This window comes from Sturnus vulgaris, chromosome 3, assembly GCF_052056855.1.
Source record: "Sturnus vulgaris isolate bStuVul1 chromosome 3, bStuVul1.hap1, whole genome shotgun sequence".
Lineage (NCBI taxonomy): Eukaryota > Metazoa > Chordata > Aves > Passeriformes > Sturnidae > Sturnus > Sturnus vulgaris.
This window is the reverse complement of record NC_142245.1, coordinates 33,554,329-33,572,613: the sequence shown is the minus strand read 5'-3', so window position 1 is coordinate 33,572,613 and position 18,285 is coordinate 33,554,329. Positions and strand designations below refer to the sequence as shown.

Genomic DNA, 18,285 nt, shown 5'->3' with positions numbered 1-18,285 from the left:
GCCTCCCGGGGAGGTGTCCGGGCAGCCCGAGACCGCTGTTGTGGCACCATCGGGGCTCTGGGGACCCGACCCGGTACGGCACGGCTCGGCTTTCCTGCCCTACCCAGCCCTGTGCCGTGCCCGCCACTCGTGCGCCTGAGGTTGTTGGTTCCCAGAGGAAAATTAGTTAGTTCCCGGTCCGTGTGGTGGTGGCGTTCACAGCATCTCCCGGCACCGCCATTTCACGTTTGAGTTCAGTGAAGGACGGAAATTTTAAGTGTCTCGGCAATAAGAACGTCCGAGCCGTGCGGACCTGGGTATAACCCGCGTGTGGGTGCTGGTGTCGGCATGGCCGCTTCTAGGGCGGCAGGCACCACCCGATAGTAACCTTGCTATGTAAACTTCATCTATAACCTTATCAAGCGACGGCAAAACGAAAATCCATTTGTTACAAGCTGGACAGAAGCAGGAGGAATAAATGCATTCTCTCTTCCAGCAGACTCATTTTTATAAAGACAAGCAGTGCTCCTTCATACCACTTTAAAAAGGATGCTGTTCACAGCAGGCTGTGGATGTGCCCTTGGGGCAAAGGTGCTGCAGGAGGGAGGATGTTCCCACCCCAGGGGTATCCTGGCTTCCACTATCAGTTCTGGCTGCAGACGCTTCGATGTTTAGCCCTTCTTTTCTTAGCTAAAATTCCAGTTGGCTGCTGAGCTCCATTTTGTGTGCAGAACAGCTTTGTCCCTCGAGTACTACAGCACAGTGGATGCAGGCCATTAAAAATGCAATTCCTGCTTTGGGGAGTGATCTTTGGTTAGAGGGAACGAGTACTGTCGCAAAAACTTATAACAGGTCTGGCTCCTGATTGTCAGAATATGTAATTCAGGCACCTGAGGGGCCTTATGTGAATGTGAGGTTGGCAGTAATGCCTTACTTTGCCAGTAAAATATGTGGACAGGTCCATAAGTCCATTGGGTAATATTCTTTGCTCCTTCGGCTAAAAGCTAGGAAACTCATGGTTATTAAACCAAAACGTTTTGTGGGCAAAAGTTGTTTCCATGTTGAGGAATACTGAGGATAACATGATTATTTCTTAAATCTGCAGGGATCAAAAACCTTATCTGAAAAGGCAGGGGCTCCATTTCCAACTAACATATGCATTAACTGAAAGACAGAAATAGAGTGTTGGAATGACTTGTGACAAATCAGTTAGTCTTCATTGTCTCTTGTTTATTTTCTGTCTATAAAATGCATGGTAAACCAGGAGAGGAAAACAACTTGTAGCCTGTAGTGACAGGAGAGAGAAACTTTATGTTCTGTGAAGAATAAAGCCCATTTATTTGCCTTAAAAATTGAATTTTGCCATTTAAATACTAGACTTAATAGATAGAGGAATACCACAGTATTACAGCTCTGAATTCCTCAGTGATGCAGCTTATCTTTTCATGCAGTTATCTGCAAAAGACGAGAAAATCCTTCTTTTGAGCCAAAAGACTGATTAAGTAGGTGTCAGGAGCAGTGTTAAGCATGAGTGAATACTGCAGAAAACTCTGCCATGTATGGTGTGTGTTATAGCAGTTTGCCTTTATCTGAGTAGTTGGGAGAGTGAGGAAGTATGGTAAGGGGACACTCCAAGATGCTCACAGAGATCAGTCTGGCTGTTTGGTTGAGGGGCAGAGATCAGTCGTAGGCACAGTCACCACAAAAGAAGCACAATGTGTGAACCAAGGGACTTCTGCACTGTAAAACTGAAAACCAAAGTGCCTGAGCCCTCAATGGGAACAGAAAATCTCAGAGAAGAACACAAACCAAAGTCATTGTTTACCAATCTGTGCTACATTTACTTTATGCAGTGACATGTTTCTATGCTTGAGCAATACACTCAAAGAGCAGTCTGGATTCTTTGTCTTTATGGTAAATGCTATTATCTGTTTCATTTTCAAAGATGTGGAAATAGTCAAGATTAGAGAAACACCAATTTTCAGCCATAAATAAGAAGTTAGAGAAGCCCAAGGTGCCTTAGATTTACAGAAATTCACAAAATTTAGATTCACAAAATTCTGGAATTTTTCTTAAAATATTATAAAAAATGCAGAAATCTGGCACAAAGAATACATGAACATTTAAAATAATCTGTTATTGATTGCCATTTCCCCTTGATCATCACAGCTGTTCAAAGACAACAAAGAATGGCCTTGCAATGCCATCTGCCAGGTCTCTCAGCAGTCACAAAGGTATCCTGTCTCATCCTGTGAATTGTGCATGTCCAGCTTATCTAAGGAGTCCCTGTTTGGATCCATTAATACTGTAAGTAGTAACTCCTGTACTGTACTGTAAGTAGTAAAGCTTAATGGAGACCTGGAAAAACTGAAAACAGAATTTATCAATGAAGACTGAGGGAAGGAAGAAGGCACTAAATACTTCAGCCTTCTCTTTATCCTTTGTTAGATCTCCAGCCTGACCTAGCAATGGGTTCACCTTTTCCATTTTCTTCCTTATGCTATTGATGCATCTACAAACCCATTGTTTGTTACCCTTCATGTTCCCTGTTGGTTTCAATTCCAACGAAGCTTGGATTTTCCCAGTTCTGTCCCTGCATGTCCTTGTTAGCTTGCCCTGCTTCTATCTCCTGTATAATTTGGTTTTGCATTTGAGCTCAATCATTATCTCATGTAAGCTATGTTGCTGGACCTGATTTTGAGTCATGGAGATCTGTTTATAGCTACAGTATATTAAAGTGCACTTCTATTTTAAACATCCCACAGTCTAACAAGAAAAAAGGTCAAAGGCTCAGCTTGTCTGAGTATTTGGACAGAGAATTCTCTTGCCTATGCCAGGGGTAGTAACACAAGACTTTTGTGGGTCAGCCAGAGAAGCTGCAGTGGCCTTGTGGCAGAAACCCTCCCAAAAAAACAAACAAACAAACAAAAAAACACTGGAAGATTGATTAATGGGTTTCTTTCTCATGATTCTTGCTGAATCAATATGGAAATGGTACTCAGGTAGAGTCTTCTGTAAGCCCTGACTTCTGTTTAAAAAGAATCAACAAGAAAATGGTTTCAGTGCCTTGACATCCTCTCATGGCACTGCCAGCATGCCTTTTATGGTACCTAGAGGTTGTTATTTATGAAGTCCTTTTATGAAAATATTCTTGACAATACCCCTGGTGTGGCTGCCTGCAGTGTGCACTGGCTGGGCTGGCAGTTCTGCCTCACTCTGCCTGACTACTTCTTGTTCTTTGTCTGCAGTGCCTCAGCTGCTGCTCTGTGTGCAGCGATTGCCAGGCTGCCTTGTTAGGATCCACCCTCTGTGTCACATGAAATGTGTCAGTAGGTAAGACCGAGTGCCCAGTAAGCCTCATAGCTTCATCTTGCAAGCCGTGTTCCAATGGATATTTATTAGCCTTGGAACTGGCTAATTTGTCTGAGAGATTTTTTCCATATGGTCTTGCACTGTCTGAAAGGTTTTTGAATAGAACAGCAGCTCAAAATTATAGAGTAAGATCTGTCAAGTTTCATGAACAATTTTGTAGGACATGGCTGTGGTGATACCCAGCACTGGTCCACTGAACACCACACTTCATAGAGATGGACTGAGATTGCTCTTTTGTACAGTTGCCAGGTGACTCAAGTAGCCAAAAAATCATACCATTGTCTGTTGAGTGAATGGCACCTGTTGATTTTCCTATAATAGCCATGTAAGAAGAAGCAACTACTATGGGAAAAGGTTTTCTTAGGCTAGAATAGTGAATAAAAGGACTTAGTAGCAGTTACATTCCACTTAGGAATTCCACGTATCTTCCTTCAGTATGATGCTGTGATTGTAATCCAAAAGCCAGTGCCTTACAATAACACAAAACTGCAGAATAATCTCTTTTTGATGTACTGAAAAGTCATCATACCATTTTAAGCACCTTCACTTGGCAAAAAACAAAGTTATCATGCTACTAAACTTCTAGAATAGGGCAAAAATAATCAAATTATCTTCCTGTATGAAATGCTAAGGCTGAAAACCATATTTTTCTTATTAGAACCATATGTATACAGGTTTACAATATCTGAAGAATAAATAGCCTCTAGTTTGCTAACTCTCTTCGTGGTATACCTGTTACTCTAAAAATAATAATTTTCAGTCTTAACAGACCAATAAAATGAGTTTTTCTGCTGCTGTCATTTACAAATGGTAACTTCAATGATCTCCTACCTGAAATTTCTATTACTTTACCATTTAATTAAAAAAAAAACTACTCTAAAATATTATACTATTATATAATATTATAACTGAGAATAATCTGCTGAGAATAGTGATCCCATGAAGAATTTCTGATAGAGAAGATTTTGATCCAAATACTTGACAATATTCACTAGCTTTTTTTTTTTTAGGTGTAGTAAATGCGTCATCCCACAGCAGCCCAAATGATGCTGCATTTATGCATGTCATCCTCATGACAGACCTGCAAGGAACAGGTAAGTAAAAATTTTTTAAGCCTCAAAATTACCTGTGTTCAAACTGAAAAAGAAGTAAAAATTGGAGGAGCTGCAGCTGCTGTAGATCAGCAACAACATAAATTTAGAGAGGACTGAGTCACAGATAACAAGCTCTCTAGATAAAGAAGCAGCATTTTTAAAATTTAAGAACTTCATTCAGTTTGCTGTATCACCTATTTATTAAATGTTTCATTATATCCAAGAAAATGTTCATGCTGCCAAGTACTTGTTTTCCTCTCTGTTGGAGAAATGACACAATGATTAGGTAAATACTAATGTCTCTTAAAGTCTTTATCAAGGATGTACATTAAGAAATCAAGATGGTTTGGGATACATTTGCAGTTAATGTAATTGGAAGAGCTTCACTGAAATGCATTTACAATTTAAGCTGTGGTCCTAAAAATGATTTCATATGGCTGCATGAGCTCATGCAGTGAGAACCAGAGACAGTGTGCTGACCTTATGTCAAAATGTTCTTTAAATAAACTTGTTGCTGTCTGGTCATTTTTAATTCCAAAACCAGCATTACATCAATGGAAAGTAGATCTAAAATAGATTCATCCAGACATTTAATGAACACCATACACAACTTAAATGTCAAATAAGAACTAGAGATAACCTACCTGCACTGGATAGATGGATGAACACTAGGATCTTGAATGTAATCCAGTTATTTCACTTTCAGGAAGCTTGGATTTTACTCCTTAGATTCTCACTTATAAGAAGTACCATTTATTAAAAATGTGATTCAATTATCTGTTAGGTCACATCAGTTACATTGTTATTTAGGCCTTGGGTCAAAGCACCTGGGGGTACTTTTATTTCTGTGTAAGTTCTGAATCCATCCTTTATATGAAGTTCCAACATTTGAAAACAAAACTCTTGTTGGGAAACATACAAACCTTTTAATGGAGGTTCCCTACTGTTTTATGGGGAATAGAGGAAAATACAATTTTTCATGGCTAGGAAATGATTATTTGGGCCTTGGAATGATAAAAGAAATCTCTAAAACAAAGCAATCCTGAAATCCTGTTGGCTTTCCATGCATTTTTACTATCATTTCATCAGATACTGCAGGTCCATTGTGTGTTCATAATCTGGAAATTGAAGAAACAGCAGATAAACAGAGAAACTGGAAAGATGGAAACCTCAGTTAATTGAATAAACTGACTAAAAACATTCAGCTACATAATTAATGTCACATTTGTAGAAGAACCGCACCTTCAGTGTTACACAACTATTTCCAAATTCTGTTTTAATTCTATAAGACAGATGATGAAATAAAATCAGGGAGAAAAATAACAAAATTTGCCTGCAGCTAGACTTTAACTGCTAAGCTTACCAAACCATGCATATTCATCTCAGTGCTGCCTGAGAACTACACGACTGAAAGACCTGGCTGAGTAACATTATAATGCCATGGAATAATAGAGCTTTCATTATTACTGGGGATACCTTCTCCCTGCCTTTCCCACAACCTCCTTTGAGCTACTCGGAGTGTGTAGAAAAAGGCATTTTAAGGAGAACTAATAGCAAACCATATCAAGGCACACCAAGCAGGTGATGGTTCTGCAAAAGTTGTGTCAATAAGCAGTAAGAGAAAATGGGACTTAAAAGAGACAACCTTTGTGTAAGAATAGGCTTATTATAAATCATGTAGACTAGCAAACTTGAAAACAGGAGTTTCTAAATCTTCAGAAGAAGAGATCTTAGTTTCTTACACATTGTCTGTGTGTGTGCATGTGTCTATGCATGTATCACACTGACAGTTACACATGCATCCCTAATGTACTGAAAGCAGAAAATGTTAGTATACTTGCTAAACAACTAACTTAGAGAATCCTCTAAAAATAGCAAATCACATTATGTAATTCTGTATTCTCATATGCTTCACTTGGCCGTGCTCAGTGTATTTGCTACATTATTAATGAATTCTACTAAAGCATTCATTGATGGGTTCCTTCTAGAGATCAATGATCTGTGTCATCCCCCCAGTTATAGGTACAAAGCATACTGCCATTTTATTTGGGTATATGTTGACATGAACATGGCTCTGGTAGCTCAAATACCTCAAGTCTAGAGTGAGTTTGAAATTTATGAGGTTTCCTTGAAAACATTCCCAGGAAAAAGAATGTGGATAATGAAAATTAATTAACAGCCTTTCAATATTGCTTCCTTAATTTCAGTTGGCAGAATATGACTCATTAAATACATAGGATAATAATGGATCTGGCTACAAAAGACCACAATCTCTGAAGCTGATGACTTGTTCAAATATCAAGGCCCAAGCAATTCTGTTTCAATACATCCGAATACAGCAGGGCTAACAGAAACTGAAAAATCAAACAATTCAGCTCAGTATTAACCTTTCTAATTATAGCTTCAGGAGTAAATGTGATGCAGGATAGAACCTATTCTTACTCTAAACAAACTGTTGTGAGTTTCCTGAGAAGTTGAGTTTCAGAGAAGGCTTAAGAAGCCTAAGAGCCTCTCACTAACTGTTTACCAAATACTGAGCAAAACTTTTGAGTCTGTTTAAGCTTCCGAAAGCAAAAGCAGCTGGTAAGCAGCTAAGTTAAGATAGGCCTTGTTTCTTTTTCTCTCATTTCACTGGAAAATGTATCTCCAAAGAAACGGAGCTTGAAATTTGAGTTGTCATACCTTGTCTAGTGATAATCTTCCTGTCCAGTCTGACTAGAATTTGAATTAGTCTATGGGCTCAGTGCTCTCAAGAGGGATGGTAAGATATCTCTTGCATATGATTAATGGATACAAGTTGCTTCACCCCAAACTTAATTTCTTCAGTTGTTTCTATCATATATTAACTTCCAGACTTATCTCAATAAATGAAATACTTGGAAAATAAAAAATTGTGCAAATTCTGCTCTTTTAGATGTGAACATGTGTGCCATTGGCTTCAATTTAAGGTGTTTCCACAAAATAACCAAATATATTTGAGATAATTCAGATGAATCAATGGATTCTCCTCTTTCCAATGGATTTGGTAGGAGAAAAAAGACTAAATAAAGCAATTCGATTTTCTCTGACTTGATTATTCTGCACTTCAGTTGCCTAAAAAAGTAGCAGTTAGTAAGTAATGCTAGAACTTACACCACTAAGAAGCAATTTACTGAAATTGCCAGAATGCATAAGTCCCCATTTCAAGGGGGGGAAGTGAATTATTTAAGCTGTGCCGTGAAAAACAGGATAGGAAAAGCCCAGTTTCTGGTTATAGCAACTTTTGATCTGTAGTTATGCTATGTTGCCATCTAGTGATAAAATAGAAAGGTACAATAGATGGCGGCCAAGGGAGAGGAAACCAAACCTACATAAACGGCACTGTTTATCCCAGTAAAGATCATACCCATTTCTTGCAGTGTAATAAATAGTATTAATTACATGCTGAGAGTAAACTCTTTAATAAAAATAAGGTAAAGCCACAAAAATAGAAGTGAACATTTTATAATTGGCATTAAGAGAGTGTACAAAATTGGTAAGGGTCAGTTGGTGAACAGGAAACATCTGCAGCTGAGAACCCCTTGTAAAATACACATTCAGAGTCATCCTCGCTACCTCATGAAAAAAATTGCTTTAGTAGATTTGGATTACTTTTGGATTAGGGAGCCCTGTGATGGATACAATTTTACAGATCACAAAAATTGTGGCAAATAATTTTGCTATATGTAACGCCTGGTATCTTCCCATCACTGTTAGTTACTGCTTTGTTCTATTTTCTTATAAACTCTCAATCAAGTAAAAACTGTGAATTTTTGATCTTGCTTTCTACTAACTCCATAAGCTTCTATACAGAGAAAGTAGATAAATTTTAAATTAAATTTTTGAGTTTTTTCAGGACTGAGAGAAAGGCTTACTTAAGTTTAGGTACTATGGTGAATGAAACAAAGGGCAGCAAAATGTGCAGATGACAGCTCATCATCTACTGTCTTTAACCTGTCTTCAAAGAGAAGGAAAAATGGCAGAATTATTATTGAAGCACAAAGTTATCTCAAAGTAGAATAAAGAGACCCAGACATGGGCATCTCATCAACAGCTTTCTTTCATCATGGTCCTACTCATCATTGCCTGTTTTTAGAGTTGCAAGTGTAACAATTTTAAGTAGCATTCAACAAATAAAAACAAACCAAAAATTATGCTTTATTCTAATTTTGGATGCTCCTGAGAATAATACTTCTGTTTTTCAAATAGGTATGAACAACAGGTACCTGTCACAAATTCCAAAAAGTTTGCACAGTCTCTGCGAACACTGTTTAGGTAGAATAAAGTTTATTGTTAATTATAGTTTAATCCACCTAGGATAAGGCTGTTTATTACATAATTTATTTTTTGAAATTCTTGGAAAATGCTTTGGTATTATAAAGTAAAATTTCAAACAATGGCATACCATTAAAATTATATTTACTCAATCTAATAATTTCAGAATATACAACACTCAGTTTTCACTGTATTCTTTCCATAGCAGCAGACAGAAAACAAAACCAGTTTCCTATCATCTAGCTATCTAACAGCAAAAATGCCTTCACAATACAATTAATATATTTTTCTTCTCTTTCATTTTAATCTTGAAGATACTAAGTAATGTTAAAAAAAACAAAAAAGATATAATGAGGGCAACCTAAGAATAAAGAAAAAAATCAAAATAAATTGTGGTGCCATGGATGAGTATCTTGTGGCAGATACTGTGCTAAAGACTAATTACTTTCCACCATTTGTTTAGGTCAGAAACCAATTCCTACCAAAATTTATTGTATATATTAATCCCTACAACTAATCCATGTGGGATAATCTCTTAAATGAATCTCCATTCAGTTCAGAGATCAATCTGTAGAGATTAGCTTGTACAATAGGTAGTCACAATTTAGGTCTAAATTAAACAAGTAAATTGACATTCCTTTTGTTGACATATCATGACTTCCACAATACTTTTGCCTAAACCTTTTTCTAACAGTTTGCCAAACAGGTGTATGAGGAACTCTGAGAAGAGTCTTTGGTTTGACTGTCATGTTACTGCCAGTTAAAATTTCTGAATAAAATTTTCACAAAACTAAACTAATCTAAAACTTCACTCAATCACTAGAACTTACTAATTATTCTATCTCTGTGAAATAGATAATAGGCTTCACCTTACTTCTTATATCTATGTTACTACTGCAGTATTGTCACGAAAGAAACCCCTGCAAATTTATTTTTCCTAAAGCAAATAAATAAAGATGTATACAGGCAGTATATTTCAGTAAGACATTTTCACTTTCAACTGGTAAATTGTCACAAGATATGCATTTAACTTTTTGTCTTAAGTAGCATAATTTCAGCTTGTGATGAAATAATTGCAGTGACATCTCTTTGGAAGGATCTGCACTTTCGGGATCACATAGCCACAAAATTAACTTGTAATGAGTGAAAGAGAGGCACATATTGATATTTTTTTAACAGATACTAATTTATCACCGCAATAGCATTTCTTCTTGTGACAGCACACAAGATGATGTAACAATATTAATTGAGGTAAGGCAAGTGCTGTAAGGTAGTCTTATACCCTGTTTCTTTTTGGTTTGCACAGGCAACAACAACTGACTCAATCCCTGGAAAGGTCCTGGAGTGCCTCATTTTGGAGGCCATCTCTATTCACATGGATGACAAGAAGGTGATCAGGAGTAGTCAGCATGGATTCACTAAAGGCAAAACATGTTTGACCAACCTGATTGCCTTTTATGATGAGACAACTACCCAGATGGATGAGGGGAGAGCAGTGAGTATTGTCTACCTTGAATTCAGTGAGGCTTTCAACGAGGTCTCTCACAATATCTTCATAGGCAAACTCAGGAAGTGTGGACTGGATGAGTGGACAGTGAGGTGGATTGAGACCTGGCTGAGCAGCAGATCCCAGAGGGTTCTAATTGGTGGCACAGGTCTAGTTGAAGGCCTGTCACCAGTAATGTCCCCCAAGGGTCAATACTGGGCCCAGTATTGTTTAACTTGTCATCAATGACCTGGTGAAGGGGCAGATGCCTCCTCAGCAAGTTCACTGGTGAAACAAAGCTGGGAGGAGTGGCTGATTCCCCAGAGGGCTGTGCAGCCCTGCAGAAGGACCTGGACAGGCTGGAGAGATGGGCAGGGGGGAACTCAACAAGGGCAAATGCAGGGTCCTGCACCTGGGGAGAAACAACCCCAGGCACCAGAACAGGCTGGGGGCCACCCTGCTGAGGAGCAGCTCTTTGGAGGAGCTGGGGGTCAACCAGCTGTCCATGAGCCAGCAGTGTGTCCTTGTGGCCAAGAAGGCCAATGGAATCCTGGGGTGCATTGGGAAGAGCATTGCCAGCAGGTCAAGGGAGGTGATCCTGTCCCTCTGCCCAGCCCTGCTGAGGCACATCTGGAATGCTGAGTCCAGTTCTGGGCCCCTCAGGAAAACAAAGATGATTAAGGTACTGGAGCATCTCGCTTATAAGGAAAGACTGAGAGAGCTGGGCCTGCTCAGTCTGGAGAAGAAACAACTGAGAGGGGACCTCATCAATGTCTGTGAGTATCTAAAGGAGGGGTGCCAAGAGGGTTTATCCAGGCTCTGCTTGGTGGTGCCAAGCGGTAGGACAGGAGGCAGTGGCAGAAACTGATGCACAGGAAGTTCTGCCTGAATATAAGGAAGAGCTTCTTTACTGTGTGGATGACTGAGCACTGGAACAGATTGTCCAGAGAGGTTATGGAGTCTCCAGATGCAATCCTGTGCTCTAGGATGACCCTGCTTGAGTAGGGAGCTTGGACTAGATGACCAACCGTGGTTCCTTCCAACCTGCCCCATTCTGGGATTCTGTGAGGCAAGCAGCACCTCCTTTCTCAGAATTAAAGGGGGAAAGGATAAGACTTTATGCAGAAGAATTTTTTGTCGTTTCATGACATCACACTTCCTCAGGAGCCCTTTCTCAGTCTCTCTCCATTCTTGTGTGCTGTGTAGGTATATACAGCCTGTTTTGCTGCAGCAAAGGAAGAGTAGTTACTCACTGCTGAATTTGTCAAGGAAATGTTACAAAGCTGTTATTTCAGTGTGTATCACGTATGCTTCCATGACTGGCACATTGCTGACATACTGCTGTGTCAGTCATGAGGACTAACACCTGGTATTTCCTCTCATGGTACATGCAAGAGGAATAAACATACAGTGGGATGGAGTCACCACCTTCCCCTCAAAATATAGCGGTGTAAGGATGTGCACAGAGGCAGTTTTTATAAAACAGCTGACATGCTGCAAGTTTCCATCCTACAGTTTGCATCCTGCAGTTTCCTATTCATCTGTTCAAATCAAAATGCCGAGTCTTGCAATCCATCCTTAGAATAGGGCAAGCTGAGTAATCATACAGCTGCTTGCTCAGAGGTGGCTGAGTAGAAGAACTTGCACAGGAAGAATATAAACTTGCCTCCACAGCTGTGAAGTTCAATCATTTTTAGCAGACTGCAAACTACTTATGAATTCAGTTTGTTAACAAGGACACTTTTTTTTTACTATTGAAGGCTTTCATATTTTCCCACATGATCACAATTTCTCAAAGAGGGGTTGAGGTAAGAAATAATGTATGTTATCAACTCTTTATATTGAATTTGGCAGATGCTATCAAATAAGGAATTTTATAAATAAGATGGTGTTAGTTTACTGTACCAATAGAATGTTTAATCAGAGTCATTGTATGCCACACACATTAAAAAAATTTCAAACAAGTACAGAAATTCAAAGACATTAATAATGGGTTGGTCTGCCAAAGTCTGTCATAATCAGCCTGAATTTGTGTCAAAATTGTCTTCCATAAAAATGAGAAAAAAATTGGAAGAGCTAAATTAAGATATATGGCCAAAGAATATATTCAAATTTAAATTTACCTTGCTTTCACTGATGGAGAGTGGATCAGTTCTACAGGAATAGTAAATGATGTATTACTTTAAATTATCATTAAAAAGATTGCTGTTGAGTATTGTACACAATTTAAATCAGTTTGCTTGTATGAGATGTATATACAGTGTCTAAAATATTGTTTTTAACATACTGGCTTTAGTTGTTTTCACTGCATAAATATTTAAATACTTAAAGAGAGACCCTAATTTGCTGACGTTTCTCATTTTTAAACATACTCTAATCATTTTTCATAGGTTTTTTCTAACATAGCTTCTCTCTTACCAAAAATAGGTGCTATTTAAAGAAAGCATGACTTCTGAAAATGTCACCTTATTTAAAGTTACCAGATTAAAAAGATCAGTTTTCAAGGAAGTTTATCTGTTGTATCAGAGTACACAATGGAGACCTTGTGTTGTGCACTATATGAGGAGAAGACTCACTTCTCAAATAGAGGAGACAAATCCCTCTCTGTAATATGATGGAGCAAAGTGCTGCTTGTGTTAAAATTAGAGCCTCAAAGTTCTCTGCAGCCTTACTGCAGCTGGAATGAACAAGACCTAAGGATGAGGGAAAGGCAGGGAAACTGCTGTATCTGGGATGTCAGAAATACAATAGAATTAGGTTTGCATGAAATCAAAATGTTAAATTAAAATTGAATTTAAATAAATAAAATTGAATTTAAATAAAAAATATTAAATCTGATTAAGTTAATGCTAAATCATCCACTGCCTTCAAAAGAGGTCAAGAATTCATCCATCGGTTAAAGTGGAAAAAAGAAGTTATAGACAGTGATCAGAGTTTAAAATGTGGAAGCATGTTTCAATCACCCTCCAGTAAAATGTTAAAGAGCTGTGGCAGAGCTCAGGAGTGACCAGCAGAGTAGAATCCAGTTGTAGGCCTGGAGTCACTGGCATTCCCCAGGGATCAGTACTGGGTCCATTCTTATTCACCTTGTTTATCAGTGGCATAGGAGGCACCCTCAGCCAGTTTGCTGATGACACCAAACTGGGGAGTGGCTGATACACCTGAAGGCTCTGCTGCCACTCAGTGGGACCTGGATGGGCTGGAGAATTGGGCAGAGAGAAACATAATGGGGTACAACAAGGGCAAGTGCAGGGTCCTGCACCTGGGGAGGAATAACCCCAAGTGCCTGCACAGACTGGGGACTGACCTCCTGGAGAGCAGCTCTGCAGAGAAGGACCTGGGGGTCCTGGTGGGTCACAAGTTGTCCGTGAGCCAGCAGTGCCCTTATGGCCAGGAGGGCCAGTGGTGTCCTGGGGTGCATCAGGAGCAGTGTGGCCAGCAGGTCAAGGGAGCTCATCCTGCCCCTCTACTCAGCCCTGGTGAGGCCACCTCTGGAATGCTGTGTCCACTTCTGGGCTCCTCAGCACATGAAACAAAAAAGGAGATATTGGAGAGGGTCCAATGGATGCCACAAGGAGGACGAGGGTTCTGGAGCATCTCTTATGAGGAGAGACTGCAGGAGCTGGGCCTGTTCAGCCTGGAGAAGAGAAGACTCTGAAGGATCTCATTAATGCACTGAAACCTCCCAAAGGAGGGTGCCAAGAGGATGGTGCCAGACTCTTTTCAGTCATTTCAGCAGCAGGATGAGGAGCCATAAACTAAAACACAGGAAGCTCCATCTCAACATGAGGAAGAACTTCCTTCCATTGAAGGGGGCAGGCTGGAACAGGCTGCTCAGGAAGGTTTTGGGGTCTCCCTCTCTGCAGACTTTCAAAACCTACCTGGACTCGTTTCTGTGCAACCCGCTCTAGGTGACCCTCCCTTGACAGGCGGATTGGACTGGATGATCTCCAGAGGTCCCTTCCAACCCTAAGGATTCTGTGATCCTGTAACTACAGATTTTCTTCAAATTTGCTGAAAAAAACATTTATGACTACAAAACTAAATTTGTAGTCATCAAGCAAGCACACAAGTAATTTTAATTACTGTGTCTGAAGTGGAAGAAGAAAAAGTTAATCTAAGTTTCTTCTAGGAGGAGAGATTGCTGCTGTTAAGGCTGTTTTTGGCTTCTTGTCAGTCATGTTTTGTTAGTTTGGTAACTGTGCTCAGTGGATTCCTTCCAGCGAAACAAAATTTAAAAGAGCAATTAAGTGCTCATTTCTGCAGTAGTATCTGGGAAATTTAGGAAGATATTCTTAGAAAATACTAACACTAATCAAACAGAAGACATGCATAAAAGATTACCCTGGGGTTGACAGAAAAAAATCCAAATAAGAAGCTTACTAGCCTACTGTACAAATAAACAGAATAGTTACACAGCTTTGAGTGCAAGCACATGATGCTTTAGATTCATAGGAATTATCAGAAGGGTACAAAACTCATTAAAAATAAATCTACTACTATTTATTTCTATTATGTTTAGAGAAACAGGACTTTGTATACATATTTCGTAAGCAAAAGTATTCCATTAAAATACTCCTGACTAGCATTACGGATGTTTTCCTCCTCAATAAATAGAGCAAGCCAAATATTAGCAAACTCCATGGATGATAGGATTAGAATGCATGTTACTGTTTCCACCTAAAAGTGAATGGATTTATTCAGAAAGTCTACAGAGCTTTTTTTCAGTAGTCTCACAGCCATTCGACTTTTCCTTTCCTTTTTTCTAATGCTTCCAAGTAGGGCTTCCTAGACTGACAACCACCAGGGCTCCTGTCAGGTCTTGCTATGCTGAAATATGTGCTCTTAAGTGTCACTACTTACTTTTCCTGGCTTCTCTAGCACACTTCAAGAGCATTTATTCTCTCTCCCTCCACACCAGCGGTACCCTCTGTTAGGCTACTTTTAATTCCTACTTGTTTGAGCAGATGTTTTTTAGCTGCACTCTATTCTGACTCCCAAGTTTGTCTCTTCTTTGTAATCTATTGCTCATGAGCTGCCTTCTGCAATTCTGTCTTGAAATGCTGATTTACCTTGGGCAACAGGTAGCTGTGGATTTGTTCAGTGCTACATCTTCATTCATATGTTAATATCCTTCATTTTTAGATATGTTCTAAGTACAGAAATTTCTTATGGATTTTAATTCAAAATGCAAACAAAGGAGTTCTCAATTTGGTTTGTATATAGATATACAATATCCAACGTTATCTGAAAATCATAGATTCCAAACTGCTAGCTTTTTACTTTATTTACATCAGATTATTAAATATTATCTGTTATTTTCTACAGAAAATGATACTATCACATGCTTATAAAAAATATTTACACAGAAAAAGCTTTACCTGTCTGTGAAGCTGCCATCACTTATCACATGAAAAAATTAGAATGAGCAGGAGTACATTTTGCTTTGATACACTGTTGTTCCTAGTCCTATCAGTTTATGTTTTGCTTGTATCAAGATATACATCAGTGTAATGCTTCACTTGTAGAAAAAGCTTTGATTTATGGATAGGCCAGTTGTGTTCAGTAAGACTATTTACAAACACATGGGCATGCTTGGAAACTCAGAGAGAGTTAATGAACACAAACAGGCATCAATTAATGTTGATGTTCATGAAATAAGGTAAGAGAAAATACGAATTTAAGAGACATTCCTTACATTTTTCTGCATTCATTGTTACTTAATAATGTCTGCATAATGTTTTTTTTATCTTCCATTTAATGCAACATTAAAATTTGGTAACATCCTACATTCCTTTTAAGCTTTAATCATACTACAGAATACAGAAAGAGATGTAAAAACACTCAATGGTCATTGCAAAAGCTGAGGGATTTTGCAGCTGCACGTGATAACCAGCTGCCTTTTGTCCCCAGAGAAGGTATGGGATGCCACTAGGTCTGTAGAGCAAACAGAGTACCTGGATGCTAAAGGGATACATGTAAAATATTAAATATAGATAGAAAATAAACAAGGCTATCAGAAGTCTTAGATTCATTGATTCATAAAAACATCTCTGCACTAACGAAACTCTGTTCTTGCTTGTCAGTTTTCCTTCACAATCTTTCAGCAATAAAGATGGGATATTTTGTAAATAGCATGCCCAGTTCTGGAGCTCCATTTCACTACAGACTATGGTCCTATGAGAGACATCTGCATCCAAAGTATCATGAGTATACAATGATCAGACCACAAATTTATTTACACAGACTTTATTTTTGTTTTACTCTGTAAGTCTCAGCAAATGGACAGTTCAGTGTTGGTTTCGGTGAACTAAAATGATTTTTAAAATAACACACAAATGCTTAACTCCCGTTAGCATGAGATAAGGACAACTAAGAATGTATTTAGATTAAACCTTGAAAAGTTGAGATTTCAGGATCCTCTGAGAAAAATGTCACATTTCTTTTAAACTGAGAATATATCTACAGTTCAGCATTCCAATGACAGACAATCTGCACCTCTGAGACCGAATGATTATAACATTATTTATAAGCACACTGAACCAAATATATTAAAAAAAAAAAAAAAGAAAGAAAAGAAATAATAATTTGAGAGAAACTTGAGCCTAAAAGCATGTAAAACATTAATAAATCTTTTGGGTCAAGTTTTTCTTAGATGTATGTGAGACAGCCTGGGTACTGTACAGTATCAGTGACACTCTGGGGAAGTACAAGATGACTGTTTCTCAACAGCTCTATGAACAAGTCTCTGAGTGCCAGACAGCTGGCAGGGCACATTTCCCAGCCCCTGAGCTCTCTGAGAATGCCGAATGGGTCACATCTTCATCACCTGCCTTTGAGGTCACTCTTTGCCCCACTCACCTGCTTAGTCTCATACTATCATGGCCCAAAACATGAGACAGGATTAGCAACAAAATAAATTAACGGTTCTCAAGACTTAGATATGTGGGTTTCAGGTTAACAAAGACAAAACTCTTTATTCTAACCTGTATTTAACAATCAAATTGAATTTCTGTTGATGCAGTAGCTCTTACCCACAGCCCTAGTCGCACTTTCAAGAGATTGTGAACTCAGGGTGCTGTTTTCAAACAGATTAAGCCTGTGTAAACTGGGGCTACTGTGTTCCCCTCCCTTGAGCTGATACTTTTGCAATGACTCAGATAAGGGAACTATTCTAACACAAAAACAGACCTAGGAAAAAGGGAATGCATTCAGAAAATTCAGTATCTTTCTTTGTCACATATTGTGTGATGTTTGGCATCCTGTTTTAAGGAATAAAACCAGATTTATACCTTCATTAGGGATTTCTTGTTTGTTTCTTTACATAGTGCTTCATTCTTTCTGACTCAGAGAGACATATTCTGAGAAATTTATACATCTATCAAGTCCTCAAAAAAAAAATAATCACCCAGTATCTTCCACATTTCCTTTCTATTAGACTTCCAATAGCTGATGCTGTTAGAGACTGAGACACAATACAATACAATAAATGTGTGTCTTTGCACACACTTAACCTGTAACACCGAGGAACAGGGAACTTAATTACAGCTGCCTGCAAGGATAACCTGCTGCTCAAATGACAAATAGCAGTGAAATTCTGAGGGGAACACTGTAATAAAAGCTAACTTATATGTCCATTTTCATATTTAACATATTATCAGCTCTTTAACATCTATCTATTTAAATTACAATATCATACATATAGAAATGTTAATTTCATTTCTGCTCTGCATGGACAGCAATTTGTTTGCTGTTCTTTTAGAGAAGAATGGAGCAGATCTGAAGAACTCAAAATTGTTGGGATTTTTTTAGTATTATTATATAAGATAGTTGTATTTGCTATACAATATAACAAATAATCATTTACAAATCTCATTTTCAGGCAAAGGATTTAGCTTTACAACTTGTCAACTACAGTATTTTATTTTCCTGTCTTATCTCCAGTCTTGTCAGCTGCTACCTCATTCACACTCATATGTAAAAAAGTGCATCTGTAAATTGCTACTGAAATTTCAGAAGTATCCTTTATTATCAGAGCTACTCTCCCACTGAAATCAAACT

At 38.5% G+C, this 18,285-nt stretch overlaps 1 long non-coding RNA gene across 1 annotated transcript; it reads left to right on the top strand.

Annotated features, from left to right (window-relative positions):
• Positions 1-81: 81 nt before the first annotated feature.
• On the top strand, positions 82-17,809 carry LOC148224275 (uncharacterized). Its single transcript, XR_015802271.1, has 4 exons — positions 82-2,286; positions 3,228-3,312; positions 4,362-4,445; positions 10,045-17,809. It is a non-coding gene; the product is annotated as an uncharacterized LOC148224275 (long non-coding RNA).
• Positions 17,810-18,285: the final 476 nt, after the last annotated feature.